Raw genomic sequence first — 26,853 nt, 5'->3', positions numbered from 1 at the left:
GGTGACAAAGAACCACCAACATCTTTCCTTCAGATGTTTGATGCTGAATAGACAGCACGAAGCATCAGCTATATTTATGCATCTCCCATTCAGTGCTGGGTATTTGTGAGTTCTGCCTCACCTTGGCATCAACTTAATAAAGGATTTTCAGGGCAGATGCAGAGAATGCTTTGCAAACCAAAGAAAATGCCCCTGAATTGCAATTAATTTGATTAGTTATGAAAAAGTTGTGAAGTATCTTTAGCCCCTTAATTAAAAATCAGTAATAATTTCATGCTGTATAGAACTGAGTAGTCTTCATGTTCTTTTTTGATGGGATGATCCAGAATCCTTAATGAATGCAGTGAAACCATAGACAAGGAATATTAGGTTTTCTTTTCTATTTTATTCAAGACTGCAAAACATCTCATTCAGTCAACAAAGTGAAATGGCTGATGGAGAACATGAAAACATTTTTAACAGTGACAGCTCAGGAGAGAATTTCATAGTACTAGTAAAGCTTGCTGAACTGTTAATTTTCCTGGAGCTGTTTAACTTCCACAGGGGCACTGTTTCTTCCCTTTGGCCACATCTACTTGGCTTTTCATCAGTAATGCACTATCCTATATCCATTACACCTACCTACTTTAAGCTCTGCATTGCAAAGCTCCTGCATTGCATTAAAACCCATATGAAATATTCATTAGAAGAACGTGGAAAACTGACACACAGTCCCTTCTTAAAGCAAATGGAATTTTACTACCTCAACTGGAATTATATGGTCTTATTAATCCTTCAGATATGTCTCTGCATCTCACAGAACCTAAAGGTTTACCTAGAGGATTACCCTTTATTTTTAAAATCTTGTAAATAATTTGCCATTGAAAAAATTAATTGTTAGATTTATTTTTAACATGCAGGTTTCATAGGGAAAAAGAAGAAAAAGTCTCAGGCTGAAAATCCAGACCTTTTGGAAAGTGAATGTAAAAATATGGATTAGCACTCTGACACTGTAAATATTTTAGAAAGGTAGAAAAGGGAACTATCAGAAATTAATACTCCAGGTATGATCTGTGATTTTATTGATTTGAGAAGAGGGAATGTATTACCTTTCAAATGCACATCCTGTTTCCACTCTCTGCCTTGGTGGTTGAAATGGGTTCTTTTAAAGTAAATATCATTTGCTCTTGAGTTAAACCCCTCCACCTAAGTCCTTCACAGTGTAGGCAGTTTAATTTGCCTTGTAGTGGCTACATCACATTTCACTGAGCACAAGGCTAAGATCTTTCATGTAGTGCAGATCTGTACCACCATATATTGCAGAGCAGCTGTACAGGCTGACCAGCATGAATATGGGAGCATTGTGCCATGCTCTCAAGTGTGTCTATTGTATTCCTCTGTCATGTCTAATCAGCATCAGTGTCCCTGCAGTGACTCCTCAGGAGTTCAGGCTCTGGATTTAATGTGGGTGGAAGTGACTTGGTGTTGTCTGGTTCCATGGCATGCATGTATTTTCTATTGTCCTTGATATATATAGAACAATTCAGATCAAATTCTTCACCAGACCAGGTGTGTGATGTTGTATTAAGTGGTAGAGGAGGTGGCATTTCCCTTAGCAAAAATTGCTGTATACCTTTGCTTTTCAGAATTTGGTGACTAAAGTCTAAGACTTTCTAGTGCAATGATGGGTGTGTTTCAAGTCCATCAGTAGCTGACTTCATGTGCATATGGCAAATTTGCTTTTGGCAGCACAGTGGAAAGCCACATTTGTAATTTTCTCATAAAACCACGGACAAGTCTATGTAGTATATTTCTTTTTGTCAGTTATTTACAATATGTTATTGACGTGATACCTTTTGAATTTGAGAAAGGTATGTTTTAAGTACTGTTCATACCAAGAGAACTGGGTCTTGTCAGAAACTTTCCCATGGGGGAAGAAAGATAACATATACACTTGCTATGAAGAAGTATTAGTATGTTAAAAGAAGTATGAGCATCCACTGAAGTATCCTTTAATGATGATGAGAATGATAATGATCCAACAATGGATTCATTGTTATCATAACCTTGTTACTAGCTCCCGATGATGAAGTTTAATGACATAAGATTTTTTATTTGGATGCTCATAGACCTTGTTCTTATAAGCATTCAATATCAGGCTGTGTCTCATTAACCTGCAATCACTGATGTAAGAATGTGGCAATACATGGGTGTATTGGGTTTGAGTGACAAGGTTTGGATAGCTGGAGGGCTACAGGGGTGGCTTCTGTGAGAATCTGCCAGAAGTTTTCCCCTTGTCTGACAGAGCCAATGACAGCTGTCTCAAACACAGACCCACTGCTGGCCATGCCCAAATCTATCAGTGATGGTAGCAGCACCTCCGTGATAACATATTTTAGAAGGGGAAAGAATTACTGTGCAGGAGTAATTTCAACCAAAGAGAGGAGTGAGAACACGTGAGAGGAACAGCTCTGCAGACCCTCAGGTCTGTGCAGAAGGAGGGAGAGGAGGTTCTCCTGGCACCAGAGCTGCAGCCCCTGATGCAGACCATGGTTAGGCCCCTGTGCCCTTGCAGCCCACTGAGGTCCATGGGGGAGCAGAGAACCCATGGAGAGAGGATCCCATGCTAGAGCAGGTTTCCTGGTAGGACTTGTGACCCTGTGGGGGACCCATGCTGGAGCAGCCTGTTCTTGAGCTACTGTGCCCTGTGGAAACACTAGAGCAGTTCATGAACTTCCCACTTCCTGTGGGAAGGACTCACCTTGGAGCAGTTCATGGAGTACCCTCTCCCATGGGAGGGTCCCCACACTAGGCCAGTAGAAGGACTTCTCTCTCTGAGGAGGAAATAGAGGCAGAAACTCCTGGGATAAACTGATCCTAACCCCTATTCCCCATCTCCCTGCATCACTTGGAGGTATGACATAGAGAATCAGGAATTAAGTAAAGCCCAAAAGGGAAGGAGGAATGGTGAAAAGTTGTTACGATTTGCTTTACTTCTCATTGCTCTGATTTTGGTAATAAACTAAATTAATGTCTCCAAGCAGAGTCTGTTTTGCCTATGATGGTAACTGGTGAGTGATGTCTCCCCATTGTTACCTCACCTCATGATCCATTCATTATATTCTCTGTCTCCTGTCTCTCCAGTTGAAGGGAGGAGTGACAGAGCAGTTTTTGTGGGCACCTGGCATCCAGCCAGAGTCAAGCCACTACAGTGGGAATCTTCAAAATAGCTGCTGTGAAATAAATGCTGCAAAGTAGTATTAGGATTTTCTTTTCCCCCAGGGATGCGTGTGAGTTGTAGTAAACCTCTGTGACAATATTCTTACTCCAGAAAGAGCGTCCACACAGGGACTTGTTCTAGAAGAAGACACTAGCAACTAGCCACTCTAAGAAGAGTCATGAGTCAGGTTGTGGCTTGCTTCTGGCAGCTGAAAAAGACTTCATTTATTGTTCTTAAAATCTTCCTTACTATGCATGGCAACATATCAACTACTTGCTTTGTTACAGAGTCTAGAAATTTATGTAATCTGTTAAGGCCAATCTTGATTCAGAAAACAGGGAATATGAGGGTAGTGTAAATGTTTTCTGTAGTGGCTCTCAACAGCTATGTTATATATGTCACTATGTTATATATGTCACATTAATAAATAGCTTTTGTACTATGCAAATAATAAAGTACATACACACACAGACCTCCACAAATTGTGTAACAGTCAGTTGGACCTGGCAATGAGTTACAAAGTGTACTGTCCAAGTGGTGATGCTGAAGGATGGTTTTGGATGTTAAAATAAAATGCTTTTATTTTCTATTGGCTTGTAGATAATTCCATCATTCATGTTACTCTTTATCCTAGGTTACGATATTAAGATATGTATTATTATTATATAATATATTATATTCCCATCCTCAAGAGCTGCTGAAGCCAGGAGGAGCATTGTTTTTTCCTTATCTCCTGTTAATGGGCCCATCAATGCCTTGCCACATGACTCAAAGATAACTCCCTCCAGGAGCCATTTCTGTTTAATGGACCCACCACATGACTCAGAATGATATCAGCCCATTGTGAGATGCTCCCCCCAGGGGGAGGAGCTAAGATTTCCCACCTGGATGAAATTTGGGGTTTAGGACAGAAAAAGAATTCTTTCCACTGGATTCCCAGAGGAATGGCCATCTTTTCCGCTGGATCTTCAGAGGAAGACTACACCCTTTCTACAGGATCCCTCCTCCAACAGAACTACACCTGGCACTCCAGGAGGACTGCAGTCACCAACTGGCTTGCTACCAACACCCTGACCAACAGGGTGTCAGGTTGTATTCTTTGTCAATGGATTTTCTTTTGTATTATTGCATGTATTTTGGTTCTCTTTTCCCTTTTCCTAATAAATTGTATTTCTGACTTGGAGTCTCTCACTGGTTTTGCTTTCAAACCAGAAAACTCTTTTTGCTTTATGACCTGGTCCCTATTAATATCAAACTAAATACTGTAAAAGAACTAACTTGTCTTGTAACAATGGACAATTTTTGTCTCCTTCTGTGTCATAGCCTCTTGGGCTTACCACTGAAAATTGTACTGGATCTTTGGTGTTCAACACTTAATTGAAATTTATAAAACGTTACTAACTTCAGCATGCAGTGTCCTCATGTTTGCCACTTGCTCTTCTGCCTCTGAGTCTTAACTAAGAGCCAACACTTGCTCCTTTTTTCCTTAGTTATATGTGAACCATGGTAGTAGATCCCAGGTGCAAATTTGCTTCAACCATTACCCCACTCTTACCTGAGTGGGGTAATCAGATTCAGCTTTAAAAGGGTAAGTAGTACTTTTTTACATAAGTCCCTCTACTAACACTTTAACTCACTTTAATCTCTGAGTAAAGCTAGAAGAGAATCCAAAATTTCATTCATTATTGACTGAGAAGTACTTTGGTCAGTCTTTAATTTTGGAAGGGATAATAAGAGCAATAGTAGTGTGCAATGATTGTTCCTCACTGACAAGAGCATTGTGCATTTTAATGTTTCGCTTGTTTCAGAACAGTTGATAAAGCACTTTAGGAAGCAAAGTGCCAGACAAGGGTGGTCCCATTGGTCAGAGAAGTTTGACTCCTTAGATCCTTCTGAAAGCTCTAGAAATAGCTGAGTGACATCTCAGTTTACTTCCATGTGACACAGAGACCATGACACACTTCCTGCTGGAACATGAAATCATCTGAAACTGAAATCTACAGTAACGTAATTGCAAGATATTTTTATCAGAGCTTTCTTGGGCTCCTGAGCACAAGACCTTGTTATTTTTCTTTTTTAAAAAATGAAAATTCATTTTTCTGGTTAAAAATTTTCATTTTTTGAATAATAAATACAGCTTTGATATTTCTTGCACTACTGGGTTTAATGCTTAGGCAGGTGATTTTCTTGGAGTACAGGCCCTAAAATATCTTAAATGCTCTCCTGTTTAATATAATGAACATTTCTGCATAGGACATAGTCATATCTTCATGCTGAATATTAAGGACTGAAAAATTATTAGGTGTCCTGTAGAGCTGAATACCCTACTGAGTTCAATCCTGTAGCTACCATTCTTCCATCCCTCAAAACAAACAAACAAACAAAAAAAAAAACAAAAACAAACCCAAAACAAAATACAAAACAAACAAAAAGGCAAACAAAAACCTTTGAAAAACCCCAAAACCAACAACCAAAAAACTCAAACCACTCGAGAGAAAGTCTGATGAATACAGCAGATGCCATACATATTTTGATAATATTTATATTTCTTTCTGAGCCTGGTGAAGGCCTGTCCAAGATGGTAGAAGCCTAGAGGTTTGGGAAATCCAATACCTGGAAGAAGCAGCAATCTATTATTGTAGAGGGTGAACCTGTCCTACTGTAAGTTCTTACTTCAGCTAACTCCTTGTACTCTGGTTTTGGTGGGTTAGAGCTGTGAGTGATGAAGGCACAGAAGTAATAATTCTTTTTATTACTTCTATCCTGAGCCTGGCATTCTAATTTCAAATAGCTAGAAGTTCTTGTTTAAAATAGCACACATAACAAAGTAAACAACTGATCCTAGCAAAGGCAGGTTTTCTTTAAACTATGGAATCTCCTAATTTCAAAGGTACAGCACTGGATATTGGAGGTTATGCTGAAGGACAGCAAATAATTTGTGAGCCAGTGTATACTGCTTGTGCTATCTGTAGGATGTCTGAAAGAATTAAAAATTCATGATCTTTTAACAAGGAGCTACAGCAGTAACAACATCAAGCTCCAGCAATAGTTTTCAGGTTAGGGCTTTGAAATATTTATTTTGTCTGATTTTAAAATGTTTAGTCTGGAACATTCTAAATTATACTTTCCCACTGTATATATTTGGCTTGTGGAGCCTGTCTCTCAGACTCTGGACAAGTATGGACTGCAAGTTACTCTATTTTATTGTTTAGAAAACCAGTCTGGTAGAAGCCTAATGTAAAAAACAAAGTGTCCTTTTGAGAATGCCAGGGTCAAAGTGCAAGGCCAAAAAAAAAAAAAGGGAAAATGAGATAATAGGAATCTTGTGAGAATTCTTTGGTGGGAATGGAGACCTCTGAAATCCAAGCATAGTGGAAATTTATAAAACAGTGTCTGAATGCATGTGCTAACAGAAGAAAATCTTCTGTGAAGAATCATGATTGAGTTTTTGAGTTAATGAAATGCAATAAGACAATACCAATCTTTTTGCTACTTAGCTGACTTGCCCTTTGTTATGATCAATGGTAGTATAAAAGTCAGTTTTTTTATTATTTTATTGAGGATTTGCTATTTCAAAAAAATTGTCACAATTTGCAAGGAAACTGAGGCAACAGAATTGTTCAGAACCAAGTTAAAAGAAACATTGAAACGTCACAGTAAAATACGTGGAAATTGAGCAATTAGAGCTGCCTACTTTGGTTAGGGCTAGATATTTAAATGAGGTATAAATATGTGCATTGATATATACACCTGACACCTGGCTAGTACATTATATGGGAGTGGAATTAAATATTTCAATATGTGGGGATGGGTTCCTAATTCAACCACAGTCAAGTCAGTAGGAATGGGAAAAACTTCCTGATTTGGCATCGTCAACTGGAGAACAAATGAGACAGTTTTTCTGTGGCCCATTTTTCCCTTTTCCTTATCTGCTTGCTTTTCTCAGATTATTTTTGCTTTGCCTTTTTTTTCTATTAAGGGCTAACTCTGTTTTCACTTATAAAAGAAAGGTACAGCCCTTGGAGTGAGAGCAGATATTGGTTTTTGTTCTCAGGAGATATGTTTATGTCCCTAGAGATATTTTCACTTGTGACAAAAACAAGTGATGTGGCTAGTCTTACACATAGAAGGGTGGTTTTAGCCAAAGAAACATTAAAATCTTTTAGTAAAAGAATTTAAAATATTTTTGTCTTTTTTTTTTTTCCTGTAGAACTTAATACAAACTCTCCTGGGTACATCACAATAAAACTTACTCTAGTGACAGACCTGCTCTAATCCAAAACTATGTCCAGCTACAACCAGTTCTCATGAATATTTGTTTTTAAAAATTAAGATGACTTTCACCAGTATTTTTGGTACTCTTGAGATATGATGACATTTAATCATTAAAAAAGATTTAGACACAGCATGGGAAAGTGCTCTATTTTTTATCACCATTTCCCTTCAATTATCATATAAGTGAAACCAGATAGACTGCAAAATAAAATCCACTCCACTGAAATATTTGCAGCCTTCCTATACACAGCCTTCCATTCTGGTAAAAGTCTCAGTCTCCTTGTATTCTTTCCCAACTTTAATATGACCTTTGGAGCTAACCATATCTCTGTAAGCTTTTTTGGGTGTTGTTTTTGTTTTTTGGGTGTTTTTTTTAGTTTGTTTTTTTTGTGTGTGTGTGTGTGTTGTTTTTTGGTTTTTTTTGTTTGTTTTTTTTTCAGGTAAATAGATAACTAAATAACTCTATTATTGAAAACATTTTTTGTGTGTCTGATTTTTTTTTTATTTTGTTTTGGTTTTTTTCTTTGTTTTTTGAGGTAAATAGATAACTAAATAACTGCTTTATAGAAAACAACTTGAAATGTTGAATAGACAGTAACTACTGCAAAAAAGAAGGAAATTAGTAGATACTGCATTGGACATGGAAGAAGAGTCCATGTTAAAAGCACAGAGTTTAACAGCATATCTATGGTTTGGTGATCAGCTTCTGACTGTCTGTTTAATGAGGAGACAGAGAAAAAGTTTGGGCTGTACCCCTACATCGATGCTATTACAGTTTTCCAGTGAAGTGAACCTTCCATATTCTCTCTTGTGTCCACGCAGTCTGTCCCAGGTGACACCAGCAGTGCTTGTCCAGAAGACCTGGATGTCCCTCTCATTTATAGCTGTGAGAAAAGAAGAAACAAGGTGGATCCATGGGAATGGTTCAGGATCCCTCCCTAAAGAAAACAAGGCCCTGACTAAAGAAACCATTCAGGGATGTGTATTTACACAACCTATTAAGCATGGCAGTAAATAGAGCTTATTCATGAGCTTAAAGACGGGTTATTCTTTCTGAAGAGTAATGTCCCTAATCAGAGTCTCCTGAATCAAAGTTGGGGTACTTGCTAGCTGTAGTCACAAAAATTCAACAGTGCAGCTGTGATCAAGACTCATCAAGTTGTTCAAGTGTACAAACATATTTTTAGTTCTAAGCAAGTTAGGGTATTGTAACAAATGTGGCTATAAGCTGTGTTGTGAGGAATAAAAGTTTCTGATACATGTGTTCTATTCCTTCATGTCTGAAATACCTTAGGAAGTCGTAAAATAGATTGGGAAAACCTGGACCCCCATTTTATGGCCTACAAATTATATGGATAAGAGAAGTTTGGGGTTTTTTATTACTCAGCAATGCTATTATGTATTTATATATTTTATTAGTGAAAGAACAATCTGAAAGGAAGTATATTTGTGACAAGAGGACTGTATTTCCTTTATAATAGGCATATGTTTGACTTCTCTCATCAAGTATTGTTCAGCCTTTTTGATGTATATAATTATCGACTACACTTTTTCCGTGTTCCTTCCCTGCTTTGTCTGATGTATTACTTGATTTTTTTTTTCCCAGTACAAAACATTTTTAGTTGCACCAGATTTGGGATGGTTTTTAATGGAAGCACAGCAGACAAAATGGGTATATCTGTGGGGATAAAGTTAGCATGACAACAGGACTCTTGGTAGCCATAAAAAGAGATACAAGACTCACCCATGAAGTATATGAGCAATGTAAGGACCTATGCAATGGGGCTTTAACCAACCTGGTCTAGTGGAAGTTGTCCCTGCTACAGGTTGAGAAGGATTGGAATTAGGTGATCTTTAAGGTCTCTTCCAACACAAACTGTTCTGTGATTCCACAATTCTATGAGTCTGTGGAGAGGAAAACTGAGTTTTGGGGAAGACATCTGGAAGGCACCAAGATGCTCGAGAGTTTTAAATGGATTTGGGTACATTTGGTGAGTTGAGGCCAGCCTAAGCTCATTGCAACCAGAAGGGTGATGCAGAATACAGCATTTTTACAGACTGTCTGAGGGAGAGAGCTGAAGAGCTCACTGGGAAAAGGAGGAGTCACAGCAGCAGAAACAGAGCTGTCAGATAGCCTTTAGCCCCCAGCATTTTGGTGAGTCACACTGGAGAGAAGGTAATTGGTGGTAGCTGTGCTTTATTTAGTGACTTTAGTCACTGGGTGGAAACCACCACTTGTTTCTATTAAGAACATGTTGTTTAAGTGGGATTAAGAATTTAAAAGAAAGCTGCCTGGGCACCCAGCCAAACAGAATATATCCATCTATAGTTTAGCAGTGATAAGCCAACACTGGAATTACTAGGCCAAGTTCCTCCATGGTGTAAACTAATATAAACAAGCCCGAGACCCTGGTGCATGATATGAGGCTGTGTTTCCCCAAAATGTAACTGATACAAGAAAAGCTCCTTGCTGTCTGCTTGTAGAGGTTCAGTATTAGCATAAGAAATTAGGGAGTTCTGCCTGGATGGACACTGCCTGCTGAAAATAAGGTTCATGCAAGGAAGGAAAGCTGCCAAAGAGGCTGGTTTTTTGTTGCCTAGAAAATGAGAACTTTTAGCAACTTTCATGTTTCTAAAACCTTGAAGCTCTGCAAAGTGAGAAAAGGCAAGGAAGCATCCCCTACTCTCTTGTGTTACTGAGCTCATCAGGGAAGGGACTTGATTATGAAAATGTGTTATTTCTTTTTAAAATAACAAAAACAGCTGGATGTCACTAGATGAAGCTATGCAATACAAAAAATACCTACAGCAGAAAAAGTTTTAACATAGAAAAATGTAGATATCTTTTTCTCCCTATTCTTATCACAGTTGATTCCCAGGCTTAAATATTTAAATAGTTGCACTTGTTATTCACTAACTTATTTTATATTGGCATTTGCTTTGCATGTTGCCTCATCCAAAATTAGCTTTAGTTTCTTGCCCACTGATTTCCTAGTATACTGGGAAATCATAACACACTCAAAAAATAGAGTGTTTTCTTTCTCAGCTGTAAGCTGATGATATTATCCTGAATTAATTCTCTGAAAGCTTGAGAGCTGTGCAGTGGCTTGCCTAAAATTATATAAATAGTCCCAGACGTTGTCTGGCAACTGTCTGATGTCCCTACCAATCAGAAGATGATTTATATCTATAAAGTTCTGGATTACTCTCAGCTTACAGGAACTTCAAATACCTTTGTGGTCTCTGGGGACAGAGTTGCATCCTTGTGACTTGGTGCACCAGCTGAAGAAAAATTGATATAGCATGGAAATATATTGTCAAAGACCTATCCATTATTTACTGTTGATCGATACTGAAAGTTGAAGTTTAAAAGTTGAGGTCAACAGTTCTTTGTCTCAGATATTTAATGGAAAACAATTGAAAGGAGTTGGAGCTGGGAGGACAAGAGGTCCATTTGATGAAGCACCAATTGATCACTCTGTGACTTCTCCCTTTGGGAGTGGTTGTGTGACAGAAGTTTGATTCATCATCTGTCCTGTGCAGATGGGGAGTAGTGAATGCTTTGTTGTGTTCACCTTTATTTGATTGAGCACTGGGGACTACTAGGTCAGATGGAAGGAGCAGACAGGAGTGTAAACAATTGAGAAGATGCATGGGGTTGTGGCTACTCTCTCAGATGGGCCTGAATATTTAGGTCTAATTCTGATTACATGGGGTTTAATGCAGTGCCATGAACAGAATAATCTCTATGTGTGAAAGAGAAAGCACCCTCTGTATTATGGGGAATGCACTGACAGGAGTAACAACAGGTCACTTACCATCCCTCAAATGAGTACCAGCCTCCACAACAGCCTCATGCACTGGGGATGTTTAGTTTGCTGACCTACTTTCTATAAAGTACTTCCTCAAAAGTAAAGTGACTCTGTAAGGACAAGTGAAAGAGGAACTGGGGACAGAATGTCTAATGTTATGACAAAAAAACCCTAATCAACCAGAATCTGCGATTACACCGTGCTTGTAATGGAAGTCTTTGGAAAAAGTGCACAGAACCTGAGCTAGATTGTGGACAACCTCTACTAGCTGACAACAAGAATACCAAGAGCAGCTCAGGGGTGCTGAGGCTCTTTGGCAGCATCTGTAGAGAGTGAGAGATGGGTATTGCTGAGATAAGTGCAGTGGGGTACCTGCTGGGTGCCTGGGAGAAACGCTGGCTTGCTTGAGGGCTTTCCTGCTGGGCACCACACATACTTGCTCTGCCAGCTGCTGCAGTAATTGCAAGAGAGATTCAATGGAGCAGCGAAGCAACAACCTGCCAAAAAGGCTGGAACAGCATAGTTTTCTGTTTTTCAGGCTCTTGATGGTATTTTAAGTATAAAGACTAATTAAATGACTGAAATTTTAGGAAGGAAAGGAAACATCTAATTGCATTTTTAAAAATTGCTCTCTGCACAAAAAGGATGTTGTTCTTCATACACCTTTGTAAAAAAGATTTCAGCACCATCAGTAGGACTTTTGCAGTATTTGAAGGTGCACTGTTATATTTAAGAAGGGTCCACTTGATGTGATACAATTCTCTTTCAGATAACTTACCTTAGAATATATGAATTGTGGATGAAAATGTGGTATTTTAAACCATTGCCCATTTGTGTCTTCAATCCCACAAGGATATTGGTGCAAAATGCATGAGGTTCTTTTTAGGCTGGTCTAGACCTGCACATGAAATCATAAACAAAATGACACTTTTAATACTATAACAGTTGATACACTTGTGCTTGCTAGTTTTTGCAAAATTATGCCCTGGAGGATGAGTGAAGTTAATCATATTTGGTTTAAGAGACAACAGAAATTCATGTCTGGTATTGGAGATATTAATGATGTCTAATTAATATACCCATTAAAAGTTTGCAAGATCAATCTAGCAAGTAAACTGTAACCAAGTTTAAATTAATTTTTTTTTCTAAAATTGGTTTTCCAGACTTCAGGAAAGGGTTTTAAATAGAATGCAGTTAATAAGAAATCCCAGGAAGTATTATTTGTATGAACTAGCAAGCTGAGGGATTGGTAACAGGATCCTAAATCTTTTTTCTTTACCTTACCAGTGTGGCTGTAATCCTTCAAGGATTTAATGAATAATCCTTATAATATATTGACTAAATGCTAAGATACCTTAAATTTCTAGGTCCTGGACTGGTTCAGCTGAGAAGCTTCCCATGCTGTAGAAAGAGCTGCTGTTCTCTGACAGGAATCACTCACAGAAGGAATGCCAGATCCCCTGATGATCATGGGGGAGAGAGCAAGGATTGAAGGGAAGGAGAACAGGAAAGATCACTGAGATTGTGGCCAAGCTCCTCAATAAAAACCAGAGCCAGGTGGCATGGAGTGGGTTGTGTGCACACTGTTTGGGAAGAGCTTACTGCAGTTATACAGCATTTTCTTCTCTCTTTTGGACACCACAGGGGTCATGACAACATTGTTATTTTGGTGTGTAATTTTTTTCTATTCAAAGATTCTGGAAAAGCTGGGAGAGCTTTGCTGTTTCCAGTTGCTGAAAAGTTTTGCAGCATGAAATTGAAGTTATTTGTTACATGTATGGATGTAGCTTGTGGGCATGCTGGAGTGTTTGAGAGACCAACATCCAAAGTGGTTAAAGACTTAGGATAACCTGTTCACAAAGAAATATGTCAATTCAGACACTGAGATTCTTTGTATAGGGAAGAGTGAGTACATTTTACATCTGGAGATGGAAGAAGGGAGAAGCTGCTTAAGCCAGAAAGAAACTCTGAGGATAGATGTGTTTGTTTTTTTCACTTTTAGACATTTTCTTGTAGGTGAGGCAAAGACCTATGTATTGATAAAGCTGGGATTTTATGATTGAATCAAATTTTTGGACTGAATTACTCGAATTGTTTCTGTGAATATGAACTCCTGACTTATTTTTTAGCTTTAACAATGACAGGGCAGTTAGTTTTACCTCCTTGACAAAAACAAGAATTACAAATTAAAATGCTTGTTCGTACATAAACACATGGCCTGTACATAAAGACGTGTCATGAGACTAATTTGCAAATCTCAGGCATGGGGAGGAGATGGATTGTGAGATTTGCAGCTTGGTTAGATTGGCCTGTGGGCACACACAAAGTGATGTGATTTACTTTGGTGGCTACAGTGCAAAAGCCTGCAGCCTCTAAAGAGTTCAGATGCTTTTCCAAGGGAAAGCTTATTTGTGCTTAAGTACCAGATTTGGTTTCTGCTGGGTTTTTTTTGACAAATGTAAATTTTGTGTATGTAGTAATGTAGTAAAATGTAAGTTTTGCTTATGTGATGTGGTTATGGTTGCACAGTGAGTCTGTCAGGAAACCTGAATCCTTTGCTAGAGGTGTAATTACTGAGCTGTAACTTAATCATCAGCAAACTCACTGAAATCACAGGGACCTCTTTTTTTGTTAGACAATTGAGTAGCTGAGGTGAATGACTCCAGTACCAATGTGATCCATAGTGGGCTGCTCTTTACTCCAGTACCAATGTGATCCATAGTGGGCTGCTCAAGGTGCACAAGATGGATTTACAAACTATGGAAACGGAAGGATCTGGATAGACTGGACCAATGGACAAAGGCAAATAGGATGACATTCAACAAGGCCAAGTTCTCTGTGCTGCACTTGGGTCACAACAGCCCCATGCATTGCCACAGGCTGGGAAAGAGTGGCTGGAAAGCTGCCCAGCAGAAAAGGACCTGGGGATGCTGGTTGGAGGTTGCTCAACCTGAGCCAGCAGTGTCAAGGTGGCCAAGAAAGCAAATGGCACCCTGGCCTGTATCAGCAATAGTATGGCCAGCAGGACCAGGGCAGTGATTCTCTCCCTGTACTTGGCACTGGTGAGGCCACATCTCAAATCCAGTTCTGGGTCTCTCACTTGAAGAAGGACATTGAGGTGCTGGAGTGTGTCCAGAGAAGGGCAGTGGAGCTGGAGGAGGGTCTGGAGCACAAGTCCTGTGAGGAGTAGCTGAGGGAGCTGGAGATGTTTAGTCTGGAAAAAGGGAGGCTCAGGGGAATCTTATCATTCTCTATTGCATGAAAGGAGGGTGTAGCCAAGTGGGGGTCAGGCTCTTCTGCCTAGAAACAGGTAAGAGGACAAGAGGGAATAGCCACAAGTTGTGCCAGGAAAGGTTTAGATTTTAGAAAAGATCTCTTCACCAGCAGGGTTGTCAAGCATTGGAACAGGCTGCCTAGGGAAGTGATTGAGTGACCATCCCTGGAGGTATTTTAAAGATGTGTGGATGTGGCACTGAGGTAAGTGATTTAATGTTAGACAGTGCTGGGTTAATGGCTGGGCTTGATGATCTTAAAGGTCTTTTCCAAGATAAGCTTGCTATGCTTCTATGAATTTGTGTTATACAATTGAAAGTAACTAAAACTTGTGGTCTAAGCAATTATTTAACCTTCTGCTGCACGTTAATAATTGAGTGAAAAAGGTCATACAATGGGCATACTCAGAGTCTAACTAAAGGAGCTGAAAATTTTTCATTGAAGTAATTTTATTTATCATTGCTTAGGAGACTGTCAGTGCAAGCCCACATCACAGAAGAACTAGTGGTACCATGACAGCTTTCAGGAGAAACTATTTCTTACCATAGCCTGGCTGCTTGAAATGGTCTTTATAATGTGTTAAGACAAAGTTAGAGACTTTTAAGGAAATCTTGCCAAAATTACAACATTACAAAATTTCAGAAACTTCTTGGTTTGTAGATGTACAAGTGGGTGAAATGAAATATGAGGAAATCCTATGAAGATACTCATATATTTAATAAAACAATTATATTAGCTAGGGCCTGCCAGGGTGTAACAGGCCTTTTTTTAAAATGCAGCATGGCCCAGGTGATGTGGTTATGGTTCCCCAGGTATTTGGGGAAGATTGAGAAGATTACCATGATTTCTAGCAACCTATATTTTCTCTTCCTCAGGTCCCTACTAACACATGCATTTTGTTTCAATCAGTGCACCATCCATGTCACATGTTGATAAAATTATATCAATTATGTAGGACTGCCTTTATGAAATTCCAGATTTTCAGCTATTATGTTATACTGTAACAGTACCTGGGGCAGAAAGCGATTCACGCTTATGGAAATAGTCCTTTTTGTTTCCCCCCCAGCTACGTGTTTCCAAACTTCCTCAAAAAATATGGAGTTCGTTTTGACCACCTAAAATTCTCCTTCAAAACTCTGTATATTTACATCTCTGTGTACTTAGAGATATCTATTTTCTGTATTTATGATTATACTAACAAAAAGGTTTTTTAGAATTAGTTAAAACTCAAGAGGAATTAGAAAGGAAAATCCTTGCATAGAGCCATTCTTTGTGTAATCTAATTCTGTCATTTAAAAATATCAGCCAAATTTAGCTGTACAGTGGCTGAAAACTGGAGTATATCCATGTATTTTGGAAATAATTTATTTGGAAAATTTTAAGCCAATTATCATTAATATCAATCTAAAGACTTCAGTATGAATTATCTGTAGGAAGTCCAAAAGCTGATGAGTTGCATCTGCTTTTCATTCCATTGTTTTAGTATAAATTATTTAATACTAATTTGAAGGTGAGCGAAGTAAGGTAGAAAGTAGGGGGTGTCAGAAATTTTCAGAAGTGTTTTGATTTTTTTTTTTTTTGGCAGCATCTCCCTCAGAGAACATAAAGCTCCCTGTGATCTATATTGCACCTGAACTTTGACTACATCATGTTAAACTGGGTTTACTTAATTAAATAAGATGACAAAAATAACTAACTGTGTTCATCTTATGTAAAACCAAATCAAAGATTTTCTTATAGTTTCAATGTATCTGACACCGGACTAAGTGGAAGGAAAGACAATAATTTGCATATTTTAATCTGGAGGTTAGGGCCCCCTGTCAGAGTAACAGCCTGGTCTGGGTCAGCCAGAAGAAATAGAGAGGAGAAAAATAATTGAAGAAGCAGTTACTACAAAATGAAATTTGTCTCATTGTCACTTAAGGTTGTCTTCACGTTCATCTCTGGGCAAAAGGTCAGCCTGGAAGTGAAGGATGGTAGAGAGAAAATATATCTCACTACGGACTAAAAGACCATTTTCTTTCCTTAGTAACAGGAGCAATTGTAATATATATTTATAAAGATTTCACATGGCATATCCCCCATTACAAAGTACCAGGTGTCCTTTTACTACCAGCACTGCAGGCAGCAGGTATATCTAAAGGTTGTCCTCAAAGACAAGCTGTGTACAGAGCACGAGGAGCACTTCATGAAATAACTAACTACCACATATTGATTTTGAAGGCAAGGGGGCTGGAAAGGATTTTCAGCAAAATTAAGTCCTCTCAGTAGAAACAGCTGCAGTGGTGGGGCTCGTGTAAGCTCTTTGTCAGGAACAAGGGTAAGCTGTAAGTTTTTCCTTTTCTGAGCTTACTAAGATGTCAAATGTAAAACAGCAATGTGAACTTTTGTGCTTGGACCAGCTATAAATTCCACTGTCCTACAATATTGCTGAGGGGACAGTAACCTTGTGAAAGACCTCCATGTGAACTGTGGTTACTGTGTTTACATGCATATGTTTAAATCCTACTCAATATCATGTGTTTTCAGTTGAGTTTTGCATTAACCAGACCACGACAACAGTAAGAGATGACAGCAGGGCAGTGTTAGTTTAAACTGGGTGGGGTTTAGGGAAGATTCTCATCCTGGCCCAACATCTTTCACAAGAAATGGGAAAGCTCCTGTTTTCTGCATGAGTCAGCCATGGACACAGCCTCTGAGTGTTGCAGGATCCTGCACCCCATAAAAGACTGGATATGATAAAATGATAAAATGATATGCCTCTCATCAGAGGGATTTGCCTCCCTTTTTGATTCCTCTGCTAGTCGTGGTAGCTGAGTGTGTTTGTTCATGAACAATGAGGCAGACCAAAAATTAGCAAATGTATCAGTGTATGGTCTTTTAATCATAAAGACTTCTAAATTATTATAAAATGCACTTTGTTTTCCGTTTTTAGGGCCTCTGTTCATTTTGGTCCTCAGAAAAGAAAGGCTAATCATATTTTACCACAGATTGGTTTGAAAAGATGAAGTGGATCCTCAAAAGTTGTGCGATTAAACAGCATTATAAGCAGAACAAGCAGTTTTAGTGTTCTTTTCCACATGAACTAATGAAATTACTTTATATCAACATGGAAGACAGAAAGAGTAAATCCTGAACTAATATGCTGAACTAAAGAAAAGTCTTGGGGAAAAAAGGCAGGAAGGCTTCTAATTCCATAGAAGAGGAAAGTGAAGGTGTTGTTATTTTGGAAAACTGTTTTGGACATGTAATTGCAGAAAAATGTCTGGTGAAAAGGCAGCATTTCAGCTGAGCATCCAGTTCTCCTGTGAGATATATTTCATTTTGTGTATGACATACTTCTGGGAAGCAGAACTTTATTTGCCTCAGAAAAAGTGTTGTTATAGTAAAAGCAATGATAATACATTCTGTGGCAGAATGAGACAAGTGAGATCAAAATGACATTGTGTCAACCATGGCAGAAGTGCACAGTATTGAGTCTGGCCCCAAATTTCAATGGCTGAAATATGATTGATTGCACACTAAGCTGGCAGTGTGTCTTTAACAGTTTGACCTATCTGTATGTATGAGCAGCTGACAACTTTTACTCTTCCTTTCCTTGCCTTGGTAGAGGGGGAGAAATTTTATTCCCCCATTGTTCACCCATGCCCAGGTAATGAGTGAGATCATGATTCAGTGGCAAAGCAAGAACTGTAGTCCTGTTTTCAGAGAAACAGTTCCTTTAAATGTTGGGCCAGTCATCCTCAGTGTGTGCACATGGGCCTATTGGCAGCTTAAGAATAAAGCACAGTTGGTAGGATTCCTCTCTGGACAATGTGAACTGATCTAATAAGCTGGAAAGCAGGATCCTAGTCAGATGGAACAGCAGCATCATGAGAGTACACATAATGTGCTCTGCTTGCCTCTTGCAGTACTATAAATTAGGATCATAGAGAGAACTGCATTGCTAATGCAGTTATCTTCTTCCCTTACCTCCCTCCCCCAGAACCCTTGTTCCATTTTGTTACACTATGAATAAATGCTGGACTGGCTCACATGGATGGCACTGGGACACTCAGCTCAGCCTAGGCAGGCTGCTCTGCTTCAGTTTTACTTGGTAGTGTGGCAACTGTTGCTCTCTTCTCTCTTGTTCATCAGCCTGTTGCAAAATGAATTTGCATAGTTTTCCATGTTGCACAGATTGTCCCTGCTAAGTGCTGTGGCAGATTATGTGCACCCATGAATCACCAAATGTCTCCTGTATGTGTCTAATATCTTCCTGTCTTGCTAAGCTGCACTGGTGTTTAGTTCCATTTCAGGACAAACCTGTACTAAGCCTGAACAGTTTGCCAGTATGTTACAATGGCAAATGCCTTCATGATTGCAGCTTTTACATAGGCAAAGTTGCAGCACTACCAAGACTTATTCAGACTTCCCCAGCACTCCCCTGAGTATATTTAGCTGTGTTAGCCAAAGCATGCTTTTAATAGCATATCTTCTTATGAACTTTTTTTTGGTATGGTTTTGTTTTGTTGATATGAAGTCAAGAAACCTTTGACCAACTGATCTTTGCCAGTGAAATATGTACTGTAACTCTGTCTTCATCCGCAGGAATCATAACTGAAACAAAGCTTTTTACTGTATAGTGTAAATAATGGCTTGTGTAGCTTTTAAAAACAGTGGCAAGATACTGTATTCATAAAAGTGTTACTGTGGTGCACAAAGAATACTTCTGTCTTTTTATAGTTTCAAAATGTGTATTATAGACCTTTAACTGTTTTTCATTGCTTTACCTCAGTTCTCCAGCAAAACACATACCAAACCTCACACTTTCAAAGAAGCAAATACTAATCCAGAGGATAACCTTCAACTACCTTTACAAATCTTTGCCTTAGGCAAAGACTACAGGTTTTTGCTGATGGCAACCTTCACTGTAGAAGATGAGCTAAGCAAATGAGTGAAATCTGGTTTAATTATAATGACACAAATCTACTGGAAACGCAGAGTGCTTACATTTACCCTAAACTGCTATGGGCAGCAGGCAACATTCTAAGACATTTATGCTTTACTTATTTACCAGCCAAATGTTCATATTGCACAACTTTCTTCAACTAGTAATGTGGCTAGTGACGCTCAGCTTCAGAATATTTATGTCCAGTGAATGTGGCAATAGAGCATCTCCAGGCACTTCACCACTTCAGATGACGTATTTATAAATGGGGCTGATGTGGTTCAAAGGGAATGTGTTACAATAGAGAAAGATCTGACATATGTTCTAAAATGGAAATTAAAAAAATGCCTGCATGCAGAAAGTAGCAAGAGATTTGCTGTTTATAGCAGAACATTACTTCAGGGTTAAAATTTCCACATTATATGTTGGCTACACTTCTTCTGGTAGGAATTCCTAGCACAGCTGCAAATTCCTGCCCACCTCCCCAGCTGTCTCTGCCAGTACTGTTTGTGTCATTTGGTAAAATGACTACCTGACTCATTTGTTTTCATACTCTGCTGTCACAATACCCCATCTATAATGCCCCTCCCATGACAGGCTTTACAGCAGGTATGCATACATCTGAGGTTTGCAGGATTTGATGTGAGTTCTTGGAGTGGAAGACTAGAAGTCAGCACTGTGCATTGCTGGGAGGAGCTCATGCTACCTCGTGTGCACCTGCACTCCAGCAGGTAAGGGAGGAAACCAGTTTATGGTGAAGGCATGAACTGAAGGCTGGTGAGATAGCTGATGAAGTTCAAGCCCTTTCATTATTCTGATTTTTATGTATTTCAATAAGCAGAGCACTTCAGAAATTATCAGTGTATTGAGTAAACATAACTATACCAGATCAGCACATTCAGATGATACTTGGCTCAGTATCACCTGAACTAAGGCTACAGAAAGATAAACTACTGGGAAAAATCAGAAATTCTTTGTGACAGAATGCTTTTCATTAGAAAAGACCAGCTAGTCACAAACAAAACTGTACCTCTCTCTTTTCCCCCAGTAACCCCTGAGTTTTAATACAAGCCTTTACTGGAGGAATGGTTGCCTATAGAATAAAATCTTGACCCAAACTAATGAGTCAAGGATGAAAAACCTTATGGTTGGTAGATTTTCTGCTTTCATGCCTCATGGACTGATCTCAAAACTGCTTATTAGCTGGTTCTGCTTTGACTCCACAACAAATGAGGGGGAGCTGTTTCTATAAGAGAGGGAATAAACAGGTTCTTGTATTCAGACACCCTAAATGGTACTCAAACTCATGGCAGCATATGCAAAGGAAAACATGGGTTGAAAAAGGCAAGAACTCTCCTGGTAATGTACTTTATAGAAGCAAATCTCTAGAAAAGCCATGCAATGCCAACTAAATTTGTGGTGAAAACTGGATCTAAGAAGATGGGATGTACAGAACATTTATAGGGGTAGATGAAGGCAATAGCCTCTCCATATGATTTTTTAAATGTCATTTCCTCTGTAGCACTCCATAATCCTTCCCCTTGCATCTTCACAGAGAATGAAGGAAATGAATGGATTATGATGTGAGGAAAATGAAGGATATGGACACTGAGGTAGGGTAAAAATTGGTTGAATTGATGGACTCAGTGTTTTGTGATCAGTGACAGCTAGAGCCTAGTCACTATTTGTATCACAGAAATCAGTCCAGCAGCTAGTATTTCATATCTTCATTAATCACCTGCTTGATAAGACACAGCATGCTTTCAGCAAGATTGCAGATGACAAAAGATGGAAGAAGTGGCTGATATGCCTGGTGCCGTCCACAGGGACAGAAACAGGCTAGAGAAATAAGTGACCAGAACCTCCTGGAGTTCAAGAAAGGGAAATGTCCAGTCCTACCCATGCACCACACCAGGCTGGGGCCAAACTATTGCAAAATAGCCTGGCAAAAAAGGCCCTGGAGCTTTTGGAAGGTCCCAAGTTGACATCACTTGGCAATGGCTCCTGAAGCAAAGAAAGCCGACAGTGTCCTGCAGTGCATTGGGAAGAACACTGTCAGCACATCGAGTGAGGTGACCCTTTCCCTCTAGTTTGAGCTGATGAAATGTGACTGGAGTGCTGGGTCCAGATCTGGGCTCCCTTGTGCAAAGGTCCAGCAAAATTCCACAAAGATGATTAAGGGTTTGGAGCATCTGACATAGGAGGAGAGGCTGAGACAACTGGGACTGTTCAGCCCAAATGTGGGAAGGCTCTGGGAGATCTTTGTGTGTAAACACCTGATAGGGATGAATTTTCATGGTGATGCACAGTGGCAGGGAAAGGGGCAATTGGCATAAACTGATGTAAAAATTTTCCATTTAAATGTTAAAAAAGCACACTTATTTTTTAACAGCAAGGATGTTCAAATGTTTGCTCAGAAAGATTGTGCAGTCTTCATCCATGAGAATATTCAAAGCCAGACAAAATCCTGAGCTACCTGCTCTTGCTGACAATCATCAGGTGTACCAACCACTTCTAGTTTTGTGTCATCTGTGATCCTGATCAAAGCAGGGGCTTGGACTAGACAGTTTCCAGAGGTCCCTTCTCACCTCAGCCACTCCGTCATTCTGTGCCAAAACTCTTCACTTGACATTGCCAGCCATTAATTTCCCAGATGTAGTTAGGAGATGAGTGAGGGACTGTGGCAGAGACAGTTTTTGAGAAGACAAGAAATCTTGTCATTCATAGAAATCATTTGCACATACTCTTCTTTTATTGGGGACCCGTTCCCCTTCTACCCTCCACACATGTGTGCATGCTGGAGTCTGCATGTGTGCACACCCCTTCCCTCTTCCCCTTACACAGAGAAATACACAGTTGAAGAGATGTGTGAGAGAGAGAGAGAGAGAGTGTGTGTGTGTGTGTGCGCGTGTGTGTGTGTGTTTTCGGTGTGGTCTAAGTATATGTCCAGGTTTTGGCTTTTGGCTTTTCTTTACTGAAAGTAAAATAAACTGAGAGGGTGGTGCTTTTTTCCCCCTCTCATCTCCAATTCAATTGCACTCTACACTGTTGGCAGTTTAATCTGACAGTGGAGCAGACAATAGTTGTAAGGAGAAATGGAATTACATTTTGCTCCTTTTTAGTTTAGGCAAATTTTCAAAATTAGACGTTAAAATGCAAAAACACTGTAAGAATGAATTAAAATGCAGAAATTGCCACTCACAGGAAGCCTGCACAATTCTAATTCTAAACATCATTAAAAAAAAAAAACATTTTGTGTCTAACGATCTTTTTTTCCGAGAGGGGGGTGGAATGCTTAATTTGAATTACAAAAAAGCCTTGATAACCCCCCACACATCAATTTACCTGTGAACAAAAAGATTCACACAGAGAAAATGGGACTTGGGACTATTTGATAAATTACTGCAGACTGCTTGAATATTCCATTAGCAAAATAATAGCTCGTTATGGAACCCAGAAGAATGTGGTATAATTATGATAGTACCATCCCCCTCACACACTATGGGGTAAGAGGAATGCAAATGTTAGAAATGATAGCTACTTAACCACAGTTTGGAGATAGGCCTGAAAACAAATCGAAGGGTTATATGATCTCAGGCATTCATAAGGATTTCTCCAATGTCAATGCCCTAAATTGCTGAATACATTCCAGCTAGCTGAAAGTCATATTATTAATAGTCATCTTTATTGTGGTAGAGTACAAGAGCCAGTAAAGAAGGAGGAGGCCCTTTTGCAGATGAGATGTAAACAAAGAGCAATTGAGAGCCTCTGCCCCAAAGTTCTTACAAACTAGAGCTAAACAAACGAGGCAAAACAAAGGGCTGCTGCAGTGACACAAAATAGCATTTTAGTCTCACATCTGGTTTTGTTTGTTTGGGCTTGGGGGGTCACTATGGAAGTAAATGGAATGGGAAACCAAGCAGAGTGGGAGACCACACCAGGGGAGTGGGGTGAGGGGGTAATCTGTGGCTAACAAAAATCATTGCAGGTTTAGAAATTTTTCTAAGTCCTAATTGCTTCTGCACTTGTGGCAATGGCCACAGCTCTTGGCACATGCATATAAACATGGTGTGCTGCTATTGCCCTGTGCCCAGCGTGCAGGATGCTTGGCATATGGTGCAAAGAATGAAAGGGGGTCTCTGTCTCGTTTACTCAGTGTGACCTGGCTGCTTTCAGCTTTGCAGTTTGAGCTCCTCCAGCCGGCAAGCTCCATGCAGTGCCCTCACCCCTGTGCTCTGTTGTGATGCAGATATAGCCCCACCTCTGTGGGCACTTATATGTGGATGCGAATGCAAATTAGAAGAAATAAAAGGTCTGCTTTTTAAGATCAGGTGCCTCAGAGTTCAAAGAAATTATTATAAAAATTGGCCAAAGTGAACTGGCATTGACTCCATTTGCACAGGAACAGCTTTCAATGGTTATGCAGGACCTGTGTCCAGCCATGGGCTGAAATCTCTGTTAAGCCTTTACTTCTTACTGTATTCTGCTATTAACAGTCAGAGTCTACAAAGTCTATTCTCTCTTCAGAGTAAGTAGCTGATCGATCATTGTTGTGTTTTCTTGGAAGTAGAAAACACATGAAAATAAATGTTAGAACATTTTCTAAAAAGTACTTAAAATGTTAGAATCTGAAAAGATGTTGAAGAACATGGGTTCAATTGATCAAAATGATGTTTTTAGAAAGCACTTTCAGCTAGCTAGGCAGCTACCCATGTTAATCCTAGACTTTAAGGGTGGTAGGGAGAAGAGAGAAAGCTGTTTGCAAGCACTTTAACTCACAGCCTGTGAAATAAAAAGGCAGCTTTTTATTTCACAGCAATCCCACACCAGCCTTCTGGCTTTAGATACTAGTCCAATGCAAACATTGGGATGGCCATCATCTGATGGCTGGCTCAAGGTTCAGTTGAGTAGAGAGCTTTAGGATTTGGGTCTTAGGCAACTTGAAAGAAGAAACCTTGGCACTATCTTAACCAGCCACTAATGGAGCAGCATCAAAGGTGTCTCATGGTGAATTATTGATTCTTTCTCAGGAGCACAGGTACAGCTATATAAGCTGCACTAGGATGAAAAATTGAATGTTCGTTATCTGCTAAAGAATTGTTTAATTATGTTCTTTTCTATAGGCTTTCGGCAGGTAGAACGGTTAGAAAAATCATGTCAGGATATTTTGTTGACTCCAAGGTTTCTACAAATCTCTGTAAGCCTCCCAGTCACTATTTTATGAAAATTTTTCCAAGAGGCTTTTCCAAAAGTACTGTCAACATTTATAAATAATATACTGCCTAGGACAGGCTGTGTGTTTGTGAGAGCGTGTTAAAGAATAAATAGAAATGTCCAATGTGATGTGTTCATAAATATGTAACAAATGCCCTTCTCTTGATGTCTGGTAAAAAAAAAAGTCATATTTCTTCAAGGCTGCAAGAATTTAGTTTCATCTGTGAGGTGCCAGAATGTTAAATGTGACATTCAATAAACCACCTAGGAAAAGCTAAACAGTGCTAATCAAGCCATTTAATCTTTTGGAGTTAAGAGCTGCAGTAGGAGAATAAAAGGTATAATTAATAACTCCAGCTGGGAAAGTAAGCAGAGTAAAAACAGGAGCTAAGACAAACATCTGGTCTTTGTTTTATGAAACATTTAGCATGAAATCAAACTTTTTTCCACCCTTGTGAAATGTGCAAAATTTCCTGACTTGCAAGCCTCACCACTGGAAAAAGTTTTCACCTGCATAGAAAAATGAGCTTTGCACGTGCACCTGAAGCTGAACGTGCAAATAAATGCATGTATGTGTGTGAATGTGTGCGCCTGTCTTTCAGCCCCTATGAGTTTGGTCTAAGGTAAACTCACAAATGATATAAAATTTTTAAATTCCTACTAGGTTGTCCCTCTTTTTTTTTTCTTTTTTTCTTCTTTTTTTTAATTCATAGTACATCTGCCTTCATGAACAATTAAAATTTACAGTGCAACAAAACGTTTATTTACCTTGTTTAGTTGCCTTGTGCTTAGCTGCTTTTCCTGCCTGATTTGTCCAGATGGTAGCATGGTGACTTCTGAGTGCTTTGCTCTGTCTTGGGTATGCCCTTCACAGAACTTAAAAAATAGAATTATGCTTACCATTTTTGTAGATGAGGATCTGTGGTAGGGCTAAAATGAAATATCTTGTCAAAGGTCACAGAGGAAATCTTAGTTGAGAGAAGGATGAAGCAGGCTTTAGGATTCTGGCACGTGATTTATGAGTCATTCAAGCCCTAATGAAAGGTGAGTTACACAGTCTTACAGCTGGAACAGGCTGAGCTGACACTGTTGCAGTTGCCAGTGGTTACTGGCATAGTTTGAGCCGTCAGGATTTGGCCAGTGGTATGAGCTCCCATCCAAACAGTCTATGCATTGGATTATCCCTCCCTCTCCTCACTGTTACCATGTGAAATTTACTCATTAAATAGCTCAATGGTATAAAGTTTGACCCATCATTAGTATTTCTAATATTTGTAGCTCTCATCACTGAAATATTTTCTGGTAGTCTAATAGAGAGATGGAATTCTATGCCCACCCCAGTTTACAAGTGCAGGCCTTCTCATGAAATTCTGTGGTCAACAGGGCCCTGCAATTTATGTAAATTCTGAACATGCTTTTCTTGCTCTCTCAGATTGTTGAGAAAGCTGTCAATATATTTGTCACTTGCACAGCAGGGAATGATACTTTGGCACTCCCTCTATGGGCTTTGAATATTCTTAAGTGAAGAAGAAATGCAGCGTTCCCACTGTAATCCAGGCTTTGCCTGTCTGTGAAACTGTGGGGTGTGACAGCAAAAACAACATGCATGGCAGTGGCTGTGGAAAGATGAATGTCCAAGGACATCCATGTTCTTGAAGGCAAATGTACATCTGATGGACAGTGCAGACCTGGTTTTTAATTACGTCTCTGGGAATAAGGAGGAATCGAGGCTAGACAAATTATCAAAAAAATTACTTCTGCATTATAATAGGGAAGAACTGGAATGTATTTCTGTGATGTGTTAAAAATTCAATCATTTCAGGACCCTAAAAATGGCCATGGTTTGTTTTCCCATCCTAGAAGTCCTACTACAAACGTAACTGGGATAAGATGTTGCAGAAGGAATGAATATTCAGAGTGAAAAATTACTCTGATCATTGCTAAGACCTGTGAGGAGCCTTGAAAGGCTCTTTATTAGATTCTTGAAAAGATGCAAAAATCAGAAATGTATCAACAATAGTGTGGCCAGCAGGACCAAGGCAAAGATTAACCCACTATCCTGGCCAATGGTGAGGCTGCACCTTGAATCCTGGATGCAGTTTTGTGTTTCTCGCTACAAGAAGGAGATTGAGGTTCTGGAGCCTGTCCAG

The 26,853-nt window shown here is 39.3% G+C and overlaps 1 long non-coding RNA gene across 1 annotated transcript; it reads right to left on the bottom strand.

Annotated features, from left to right (window-relative positions):
• Positions 1 to 8,326: 8,326 nt before the first annotated feature.
• LOC118698166 (uncharacterized) lies at positions 8,327 to 25,686 on the bottom strand. Its single transcript, XR_004981845.1, has 3 exons — positions 25,604 to 25,686; positions 12,065 to 12,184; positions 8,327 to 8,358 (listed from the first exon to the last, which is right to left on the bottom strand). It is a non-coding gene; the product is annotated as an uncharacterized LOC118698166 (long non-coding RNA).
• Positions 25,687 to 26,853: the final 1,167 nt, after the last annotated feature.

Source organism: Molothrus ater, chromosome 1 (genome assembly GCF_012460135.2).
Source record: "Molothrus ater isolate BHLD 08-10-18 breed brown headed cowbird chromosome 1, BPBGC_Mater_1.1, whole genome shotgun sequence".
Taxonomy (NCBI): Eukaryota; Metazoa; Chordata; class Aves; order Passeriformes; family Icteridae; genus Molothrus; species Molothrus ater.
This window is presented reverse-complemented; position numbering and strand designations above follow the sequence as displayed.